Source organism: Urocampus carinirostris, chromosome 8, assembly GCF_059441175.1.
Source record: "Urocampus carinirostris isolate Australia breed hairy pipefish chromosome 8, RoL_Ucar_1.0, whole genome shotgun sequence".
NCBI lineage: Eukaryota > Metazoa > Chordata > Actinopteri > Syngnathiformes > Syngnathidae > Urocampus > Urocampus carinirostris.
The window spans coordinates 30,666,511-30,677,014 of record NC_142356.1 but is presented as its reverse complement, the minus strand read 5'-3'; positions in this window follow the sequence as shown (position 1 = coordinate 30,677,014).

Sequence of the window (10,504 nt, the reverse complement as noted above, 5' to 3'; positions counted from 1 at the left end):
TCAAAGTGACCAAACTGCACAATTTTTTTCTTTTTTTTTGCCCAGCCTTTTGCACGGTTTTTGAGGACCCGTAGCAACGAGATGGCTGAAAATCATGACAGCTCTTTGGTGAGCCTCATGTTATGTAAAATAAATGTAAATTTCTCAATTTACAAGTCTTTAAAAAATGCATGTTCATATGATAGGTAATTTATTTTTGCTTATTATGTAAATCAATATTATTGTTGTTTTTTTTTACTTTGAATTTTTTTATTACCACCAGGAGGCACTAAATAATACACACTGTCCCTCTAAATCAGGAATGGGCAAACCTTTGAGTCATGGGACACATTGTGTTGAAAAATTGGCAAAATGGCTGGGAGAAAAAAAAACTATTTTTTCTATTTATAAATAGCCTTAAATCCAAAACCCCAGCAATACACGAGGGAAGCAGATAATTCATTTTTTCTCACATTGTAGCTGCCATTTTCAAAAGACAAATCTCTATTTTTGGCAATTATTTTTAGGGCATTTTTTTTACACGTTACATTCAGACAAAATAAAAGGTGATTAGAAAAGGGAGATAAGTCTTTTTGGAGCAATGAAGATCTGCATTCATGAATAAAAAGCATGCAGACATTCACAAGTACATGGTATATTTCTTTTTTTTGTTGATAAATAAACCATTTAATTTAGTTGGTTTTGAAACGTATAGCGCTACCCCAGAGTGCCATGTCTAATCTCTCTGCAAACAATGTTCACTAAGTGTCATGATTACCGATTAGTATCACCTGGGCCCGCTCGTTGGCGCCAGCCGCTACAGACTACCTGATTGGTTCCCTGTCCTTTTTTAAACCCAGTCCTGTCACTCTCCGGTTGTCAGACCGTCTGCCAACCTCTGTTGTTACAAGGCAAGCCTTTTCGACCCTGACTCCCGCCTGTCCTGTTTATGCACCCGTTTTTGCACCTGACCGTTCCTGATCTCCCCGTTTGTCTCCGGCTACGACCAGTTTTTGATCCCGACCACATCTTCTCTCCTGTCCCGGTTTACGACCCATTTTTAATCCTGACCACGTCTGCTCTCCCGTCCCGGCTTACGACGCGTTTTTGATCCCGACCACGTCTGCTCTCCCATCCCGGCTTATGACCCATTTTTGATCCAGACCACGTTTTTGCTCTCCTGTCCCGGCTTTCGACCTGTTTTTCCGTCCGTGACACCGCCGTCTTTCGCTATGGAAGATCTTCTTCCGTATTCGGATCACGATCCGATTGCGTGAGCGGCTTGCTGCCCGCATCCAGCAAGCATCGGATCGCGGGCGCTGCCCTTCCTCTTTCTATTCAATAAACTTGTGAGAAACGTTACACAATTGGGTCTACTTTTTTGTGCTGGTCGTGACACTAAGTTATTATCAATGGAAAAAAAAACATTGTATTCTAAATTTGATAACATGCAGTGAAAAACTCCTAATGTAACACGTCTAGCTCAGTTTTTTCATTAGATTTGATATATTTTGGGATAGATATCTTCACATATGAAATAAATACCTGAAAAAAATAGCAAATATAGGAAAATGTAGCCAGCTCTTTGAATGTTGGGGTCCCCCAAAGACAAGAGTGACACTAAGTCAACACAATTTCTTTTTTTTACCATTTGATACATATTATCATTATATTTTTCAAACTTTCCTTTGGCGGGCCAGATAAAAAAGCCTGTGGAGCCACTTTTGGCCCCCTACCTGTAGTTTAACCACCTCTGTTTTGAATCATACTTATATTAGTGATTTATAATTTTAAATATTTTCTCTCTTTAGGATAAAGATTTACGAAACCAATTATAAATAACGGAAACTTGCCAATAATTTCATGCAGTTTAAACAACAATGTGGGATTCCCAAGGTTGAAGTTTAGGCCCAGTGCTTTTTAATCTTTATATGTTTTCCTTTGGAATATCATAAGAAGGCATGGCATCAGTTTCCATACAGTCTGTTTTCTGGTGACACGTACTTTGACATGTCCTCTGAAGACAGGAGTTCGATAACCTTTTAAAATTAAATTTTCAGTCAAGGATGGGGGGGGAACTTCCTACAGCTCAATCAGTACAAAACTGAGGTCTAAAAGTTTGAGGGAGAAACATTTACTAAAAGTTAAGATTTAGAACGTTTTTGACTCTGATCTTAGTTTTAATCCACAAATTTGAAATATAATCAAGATGAAATGTTTGCCATATCCCAGAGGTTCTCTATTCTGGGAATAGATCCCCACCCATTTATATATTGACACAGCCAATCAGGCATCGCTTGGTATTATTTTGCAAGGACGCGTCAGTAGTGTTTTACACACGAAGGAGAGCGAGAGAAGACTCAATAATGATCTGTTGTGAGCATAAGTGACAACGGATTTATTCATACACACACTTTTTTTAGGTAAGGAAAACATTATTTCCGTAAAAAACATTCTTTTATGTATAACATGCATGTATTGTGTCACATATTTGATATTTCGGGTGTGTAATTGTTGCACATCTCTAAGGCTATAATGATTTACTGCTTTTAAACTCCTTCCTGTGGCCTTCTACTATCGGTGTGAATAACCCTTCCTCAGTCATTTTCCTCACATGGTTAGTCTCTGCCTTGGTAGATTTTCTTACACAATTCCTATGTACATGTTTGTGTAAAATTGAAAAATTGTAATATGTGTAGGTCTTTCCTTAAAGGGCCAGTGGATATGATTTGACCACTAGATGCCATCATATTTTGCCGTTCAACCAAAAACTAGTGGTAAGAAGCACATGGAAGAATATAAACTACGGAGACTCAATGTGACCAAACTGTATCATTTTTGCCCTGCCTTTCACATTTAAATAAAAAATAAGAATAAAAAAATAAAAGATAAAAGAGTAAAAAAAGAAGGAAACAGGAAACAAAAAAGGGTAAAGAAAGGAGAATGAAAAAGAAAAAAAGCAGAAAAGAAGAAGAGAAGAAAAAATAAAGAATATAGAAAGAGAAAAAGACAGGTTATTGGTTTTTGTGTTAGCAGTAATATTATGACGGCCCCTAGCTCCCGTGTTATTTTCGATTGTTCTCAGTTATTTTCGATTGTTCTCAGCTTAGGGATGCTGCTGGAAAAGTGAATTTCCCTTCGGGGATGAATAAAGTATCTATCTATCTATCTATCTATCTATCTATCTATCTATCTAGGCGAGCCTTGTGCTATGTTGGATAAATGCAACTTTCTTGACCTAAGGTAATTTTTAAAAATGCATGTTTATGTGATTGGTCATGTATTTTTTTCTCCATATTTAAATCAATGTTATTTTTTTAAAGAATTAAGTTGTTGTTTTTTACCCACGAGGAGACACTAAATAAAACACGCTGTCTCTTTAAAGTGACCTGTCATTATTTTTAGGGTGAGAAGTTTCAAATATCAAACACAACTGCCAGTCTTGACATTTTAACTGATTATTAATCTCTTCTAGACTTCCCGAAAATTCGGCTATTTTTAGAACAGGCCCGTCACGACATTTCTTGAAATGTTGACATTTCATCCCCCCTATTTGAGATGTGAAACCGTGTATTTTGAATTCTCTATCGTATGAGTGCAAAAGATAAAAGGTTTACTGAACGCCGACTTACATCCAGTACTGAGAGTTGACAAAGCATTCCAAGTCGTCTGTGATGTCGTCATCGATGAACGCTTGAACGAGAAAAGGGAAGTTCATTTAACGTTCACAAAATGATGATTCACACTAACCCGTTTGTGACTTACCTTTTTTTGTGAAATGACCTTCCAAGTGAAAAAATTAACCAAACATACATTGCTTTGCACATAGACGCAAAACGTCTATTTACTCTTACTGCATATTTTTTCAAATTCATCGGTCAGAGGGTTTGTACATTTTTCCTTCCTTCATAAATGAAACCATCATTTATAAAGTGCATTTTATATTTACAACTACTTACTTCACTCATTACTTGCTTTTTTCTTATTTGCCTTAGTAAGTACTTGATTCAAAAAGAAATCTATCTTTATCAAAAATCAATTTTCAAGGCCTTTAAAATATCTGAATGTGTGTGAAGTATCCATTATCTGCACCGCTTATTCTCAGTAGGGTGGCACATTTATTTACATTCTTCCTTTCCGTTTTGCTTGATTGCCTTCCTTTTATGCTTCATTGATTTCATGTTAACAATGTCTGTGTATTGTTTGTTATCGCAACATCTGTTGCAGCCCTGTCATCCTGGAAGGGGGATTACTCATGTGTAGCCCCTTCCTAAGGTTTCTTCATTTTCCTCATGTTGAGGTTTTGAGTTTTTCCTTGCCCTCATGTAGGTTTTAGATCAGGGGGTGGTGTAATAATAGTCTGTAGATTGCAATACACCACTGTAGTCTGTGGTCTGAGCAGCCCTTTGAGACTCCTTGTGATTAAGGGTGTCACAAATAAACATGACTTGACTTGATTTAATGTAATGTTAATAATGTCAAATATATTGAGGCCATAAATACTTAATAAATGATTACAAATAGTTTGTCCTTTCATAGCTTTTTCCCCGATTTTGCTGCTTCCTGAAGTGTACTTTGATACGGTGGTGGTGATACGAAGGAGAAGGACGATTTGGAAATGAGTCAGCGGATCAGCGTTTGACCTGGAGCTTGTGAACGCCTGCATGGACCAGCTGGCAGAGATGGGAAACTGCGTCGTGGCCGTCATAGACTTTCTGGACTAGTTTACAGGCTGGGGGCGTCGCTGCTGTCATGCACTTTCCGGACAAATTTTCAACATGTTACCTAGTGTTTACTATGCTTGTGTATAGTAATGCTAATTGTGATTCACCGTGGTCATCCTGGAAGGGGGATTACCACTTGTGAGGTCCTTTCTCAAGGTTTCTCTTTTTCCTTACGCTGAAGTTTTGAGTTGTTCCTTGCCCGCGTGTTGGTTTAAGATCAGGCGACGGTGTCATTGTAATCCTGTGCAGTCCTTTGAGACATTTTTGTGATTAAGGGCTATATGAATGTGACTTGACTTGACTATTTTAGCATTTCAGCCAGCACTTGTTGTCAGAAAGGCCTTCACAACGAGACTTGTAGAGCCAAGGCATAAAATAAATGACGACAAAGCTATACGTTTAGCCAATCAGATTCCGAGTTGTCGGAGCCAGGGCCTTCAAGCGTACTTCGGGAAACATCAGTGGTTCGGGAAACAACGAAAAAGTGAGTAAAAATATCTGTCCACTGTTTCTGTCCAACTGGCATTTTCAGCCCTAAATAGAGTAAAAACTTATGACAGAAATACAACAGGACAGGCTGAATTTCAACATTTGTTTTGATAGCAATGGAAAGAACTCCTTGATAGAACTGAACTGCACAGCCAATCTGTACGACAGAGTCATTGAAATCTTCTTGAGGAAAGAAAGGAGGAGTACCTTTTTGTATACAAATAAAGAGGATTTTTTTTGTTGAGTAAAATATGGCAATTTTATATTGCAATTTTGTGAGGTTATCATCGATGCTTTGTAAATGTGTCGCAGCTGTAGAAGCAGTACATGTTTTATCTTATTGTCCCTGATCTAGAAGGATCAGGCTGGTTGTTGCACAGTGCATGCATTTTGAGCCATTGTACAGGCACCTGGATTGATCCTTTGTGTTGTGTTTATTTTTAATTTCATTTTTTGAATCCTAAAATATGTTGAATTATGAAATACATATTTTTTTTAAATATCAAACTACAGTCATGATCTCAGCATACAAATGTTCTATTAATGAAATTCAAAATGAATTCCACACAGGAAGGCTGGTAGGTGGATTTGAACCCATAACCCCAGAATTGTGACGCGGATGCGCTAACCACTCACCTGCAATGGCGCCTGTGCAACATAAATAAGGCTGCAAAATTCACTTGTTTTCATCAACGTGAGGGGGCGGAGGCATATTTAAGTATAACATTTACTGTTAGCAAAAGGCAAAGCTGCTTTAACGGAAGATAACTGGGAGGACTGTAAATAATTTTAAAACAATGTTGATGTTATACAGATAATCTACCGAATGACACATTTTGAATAGAAGAAAGGTAATATGCTTCCTTTTCGAAATGTGCCACTATTTGAAAATTATGTAAAGCCAGGTAAACTCAAACAGAATTCCGATTATGTTCTTGGTCTGATTGTGAATAGACTGAAACTGTTAGTTAGGTTCCCAATTAGGTTAGTCCTTTTATTTTTGGATTACTCATGCATGTATACCAATTTGACATATCTGACCACTTGTGCACATTTTGTAATTGTCATACTTAAAAGCGCTACTACTTTACGGAAAAGACTACCGCTTTTCTCCCCTTAAAAACTCCTCTCTTTTTAAAATCTACCGCTTTTTAAAAATTAAACAAGATAAAATCTTGTCTCGAAACAAGGATTTGAGTGGACACCTGCGTTACTTTGAGGCAAGACAGTCTTGGTGCGCGAATAAACCGCTCCAACTATAACATTACATTTACATTTTGGTAAAAGTTTACCACTTCCAGTTTTTAAACAAGTATATGTTATTCTTTTTTAATGTTCTGGAGACGTATTGTGTTTTATACGATAAACGGCTTTTTAACGTCAAAAGGTTGGCATATATAAATTGCTTCCCATTTAAGATACATTCAAGTTGCTCATACTGGTCTAACAGCCAAGCTCATATTTTCTAAAGCTGAGCCATGGTTGGTCTTTACCCAAGCCCAGAGAAATTCCGATGTCATCTTCACTTAAAAGAAAATGTTAAAATGACCGTGATAGAGAAAACAGGTGAATCTTTTTGGTTAATTCATAATCCACAAACATAAATTCAACCAGTATGCTGCATTCACAGTTCTTTGAAAGGATTACTGAAACAATATGGTCTGGGTTAACCTCTTGAACATGAACATTAGGTTTTCTTGCCCCAAAATATGTGTCATTTTTAATTATGCACCCAATTCACATTCTGACCACATTTAGATCTTAAGAGACTCATGCATAATTTTAACAATGTTTTGTTTTAAAAATCAGTAATTTAGTATGATATATATTAATATACCCCGCGACCCTAATGAGGATAAGCGGTAGGCTAATGAGATGAGATGAGATGAGATATATTAATATAAATTAGTTTGGATGACTTACTGTCACAAGCTGTAATGCAGAAGTTGACTGTCCAAGGATTGGTTGAGAAGCAAAAATCCTTGTCTGACAGCTGAAAGACTCCATAGTAAGTCAGGGAAGCCGTTGGATCTTCTGCATTCAGCGTTTGGGCTTGCCGTCGCCGCCGCCGCACAATAGCTTTGGCCGCTTCGTCCTCACTCCACATACCATCCACATGTTTTTTCAGCTCCTCAATCTCAGCCTGCCGTGATACCGAGAACAACTCTTCTCTGGGTTCTATGAATTCTACTGGCCCAAGGGTAGCTAACGCTAAGGTGTCGGTAAATTCAGTTAGTCTTGTAAGACTGATGGTTGCGGTGGTTGTTGATTCGGTTGGTCTTGTAATGATTGTTGTGGTTGTTGATTCAGTTGGTCTTGTTGGTGCGGTTGTTGTGGTAGTTGTTGATTCGGTTGGTCTTGTTGATGTGGTGGTTGTGGTAGTTGTTGATTCGGTTGGTCTTGTTGGTGTGGTGGTTGTGGTAGTTGTTGATTCGGTTGGTCCTGTTGATGTGGTGGTTGTGGTAGTTGTTGATTCGGTTGGTCTTGTTGGTGTGGTGGTTGTGGTAGTGGTTGATTCGGTTGGTCTTGTAGTGGTTGTTGTGGTTGTTGATTCGGTTGGTCTTGTGGTGGTTGTGGTTGTTGATTCTGTTGGTCTTGTAGTGGTTGTTGTGGTTGTTGATTCCGTTGGTCTTGTGGTGGTTGTGGTTGTTGATTCTGTTGGTCTTGTAGTGGATGTTGTGGTTGTTGATTCCGTTGTTCTTGTGGTGGTTGTGGTTGTTGATTCTGTTGGTCTTGTGGTGGTTGTGGTTGTTGATTCTGTTGGTCTTGTAGTGGTTGTTGTGGTTGTTGATTCTGTTGGTCTTGTAGTGGTTGTTGTGGTTGTTGATTCTGTTGGTCTTGTAGTGGTTGTTGTGGTTGTTGATTCCGTTGTTCTTGTGGTGGTTGTGGTTGTTGATTCTGTTGGTCTTGTGGTGGTTGTGTTGGTCGTTGATTCAGTTGGTTGGGTGGTGGTTGTAGTGGTGGTTGATTCTGTTGGTCTTGTGGTGGTTGTTGTGGTTGTTGATTCAGTTGGTCTTGTGGTAGTTGTAGTGGTTGCTGATTCAGTTGGTCTTGTGGTAGGTGTAGTGGTTGTTGATGCTGTTGGTCTTGTGGTGGTTGTGGTAGTTGCTGATTCAGTTGGTTGGGTAGTAGTTGTTGTGGTTGTCGATTCAGTTGGCCTTGTGGTTGTTGTGGTGGTTGCTGATTCAATTGGTCTTGTGGTAGTAGTGGTTGTAAAGGTTGTTGACTCTGTTGGTCGTGTTGTAGTTGTAGTGGTTGTTGATTCAGTTGGTCTTGTGGTACTGCTAGTTGATTCAGTTGGTCTTATTGGGGTGGTGGATGTGTTGGTTGTTGATTCAGTTGGACTCGTAGTATTGGTAATTGTTGATTCCAGTGGTCTTGTAGTGTTTGTGCTTGTTTGTTCACTTGATCTTGTGGTGTTTGCAATTGCTTGTTGCGTGGGACTCGTGGTAGTGTTTGTTAGGGTTTCATCTTCAGGTGAAGCTGTTGTGTTGGTTGTTACTGGAGACTCGGGAGTTCTTGTCGTGTTTAATGTTTCTGGAATCTCAGCGGGTATAGAGGATTTGGTTGGTTCTTGAGCTTCAGATGGCTCTGTGGTGTTGATTGTAGATTGAGAGGCGGGGGGAATTGTACTGTTAGTTGTACTTGGTTGTTCAGTGGGTCTTGTGGTATTACTTTGCTCTGGAGGTTGGGGGGAACTTGTTGAGTTGGTGGCATCTGGGAGTACAGGAGGTGTTGTAGTGCTAGTTGGTTGTAGAGCTTCAGCAGGTCTAATTGTGGTGATTGTTGTTAGAGGCCCAGAATCTATTGAAATGTTGGTTGATGATTCAATGGCCACGGGCACGGTCGAGACAGTCCTGACTAAGCTGGTGTCCAGGTTTGACATTTTCTCTAATTCACATATTACTGAAAAACAAAAAAGACAACATTATTAATGGCAAAGGTTTGCGTACAAATTTTCTGTGTTCTATTCAAGATCCTCACCTATTGACATGATGGTTTCTCTGAATTTTTCCAGGCCTGTAGGTAGCTTGATGGCATATTTGAGTCTGCTCTTAATTTCACATCTGCTGATCATGCGGCCCTGGGAGAAGCATGGTGCCAGAGCCGCCAGAGCCAGCAGCGGCATGAACCACTCTACCCTCATCTCAGAATCTTCTACCATGACAGAAATAATAAGTCAAAATGTAAAAGCGTTTCATAAAAATAAGCCTGAAAGGTCAGCTACAAGCCTCCCTCTGTGGAGTTTGCATGTTCTCCCTGTGCCTGAGTGTGTTTTCTCCACATCCCACATCCCCAAAACATGCATTGCAGGTTGATTGGTGGGTTCAAATTGTCCCTAGGATTGAGTGTGAGAGTGGAGGATTGTCTGTCTATACGTGCCCAGTAATTGGCTGGCAACCTGTCAGGCTGTCCCCTGCCGACTGACTGCAGTTGCCTTAGATGGACTTCTGCAGCTCCTCAGGAAGATAAGCGAATGGAAAATGTATGAAGTAAGAATGGAAACTAATGAGCCCCGCAGTATAGGATCTTCAAATAAATGGATATGTAGACCAGGACAGATAAATACAAGAAAATGGCTTGTTATTAGTTATTTTGTTTCAAATGCAGACAAATCTAACACAATCCAAGAAAGATGTTAGTTCAGCTGAAGCTTAAATTGTGAGTTTTCTACTATGCGTGAATTAATGTAACTTCAGAAAACATCTACGTAAAAAGTTAATTGATTGAACGCCCTAAATGTAGAAACTTAATTGTCATGTAATGACATGCTTAACCTGATCTTATGGAACAACAGGCAAATTTGAATTGCTTTGCGCTTTGTTATGCATTTCGTGGGAGGAGTACAATCTCATGGAAGCATATTCAAACAACAAATAAAAAGCTAATAACCTGCGATTCTGCGGCATCTGTTTTACACACTTATGCAAAGTCGGAAAACAATAGATATACAAAATGGCAGGATAAAATAACAAACTGAGAAAAGTATTGCGTAAGAGAGTCCAACACACAGATAGCGGTTTAATCTGATTGTAGAACTAAAAAAACATAATGTTATTGAATAGCATAAGCATTTAGCTTGACTGTTTTGAATATGTCAACCCCATCGATATTTCTAGGAATGTTTCAACTAGATTAGCCTAGATTATTGTATGAATAACTGATATGACATGGAATTATTGAATATTTTTCACGTCTTAAATTGCTATCAATAGACAATGGGGATGAACAAACCACATCATATCATCTAGCAACATCAGCATTGCAGTGTATTTTGGTTACCATGACAGAAGCACATGGATAAGATAACT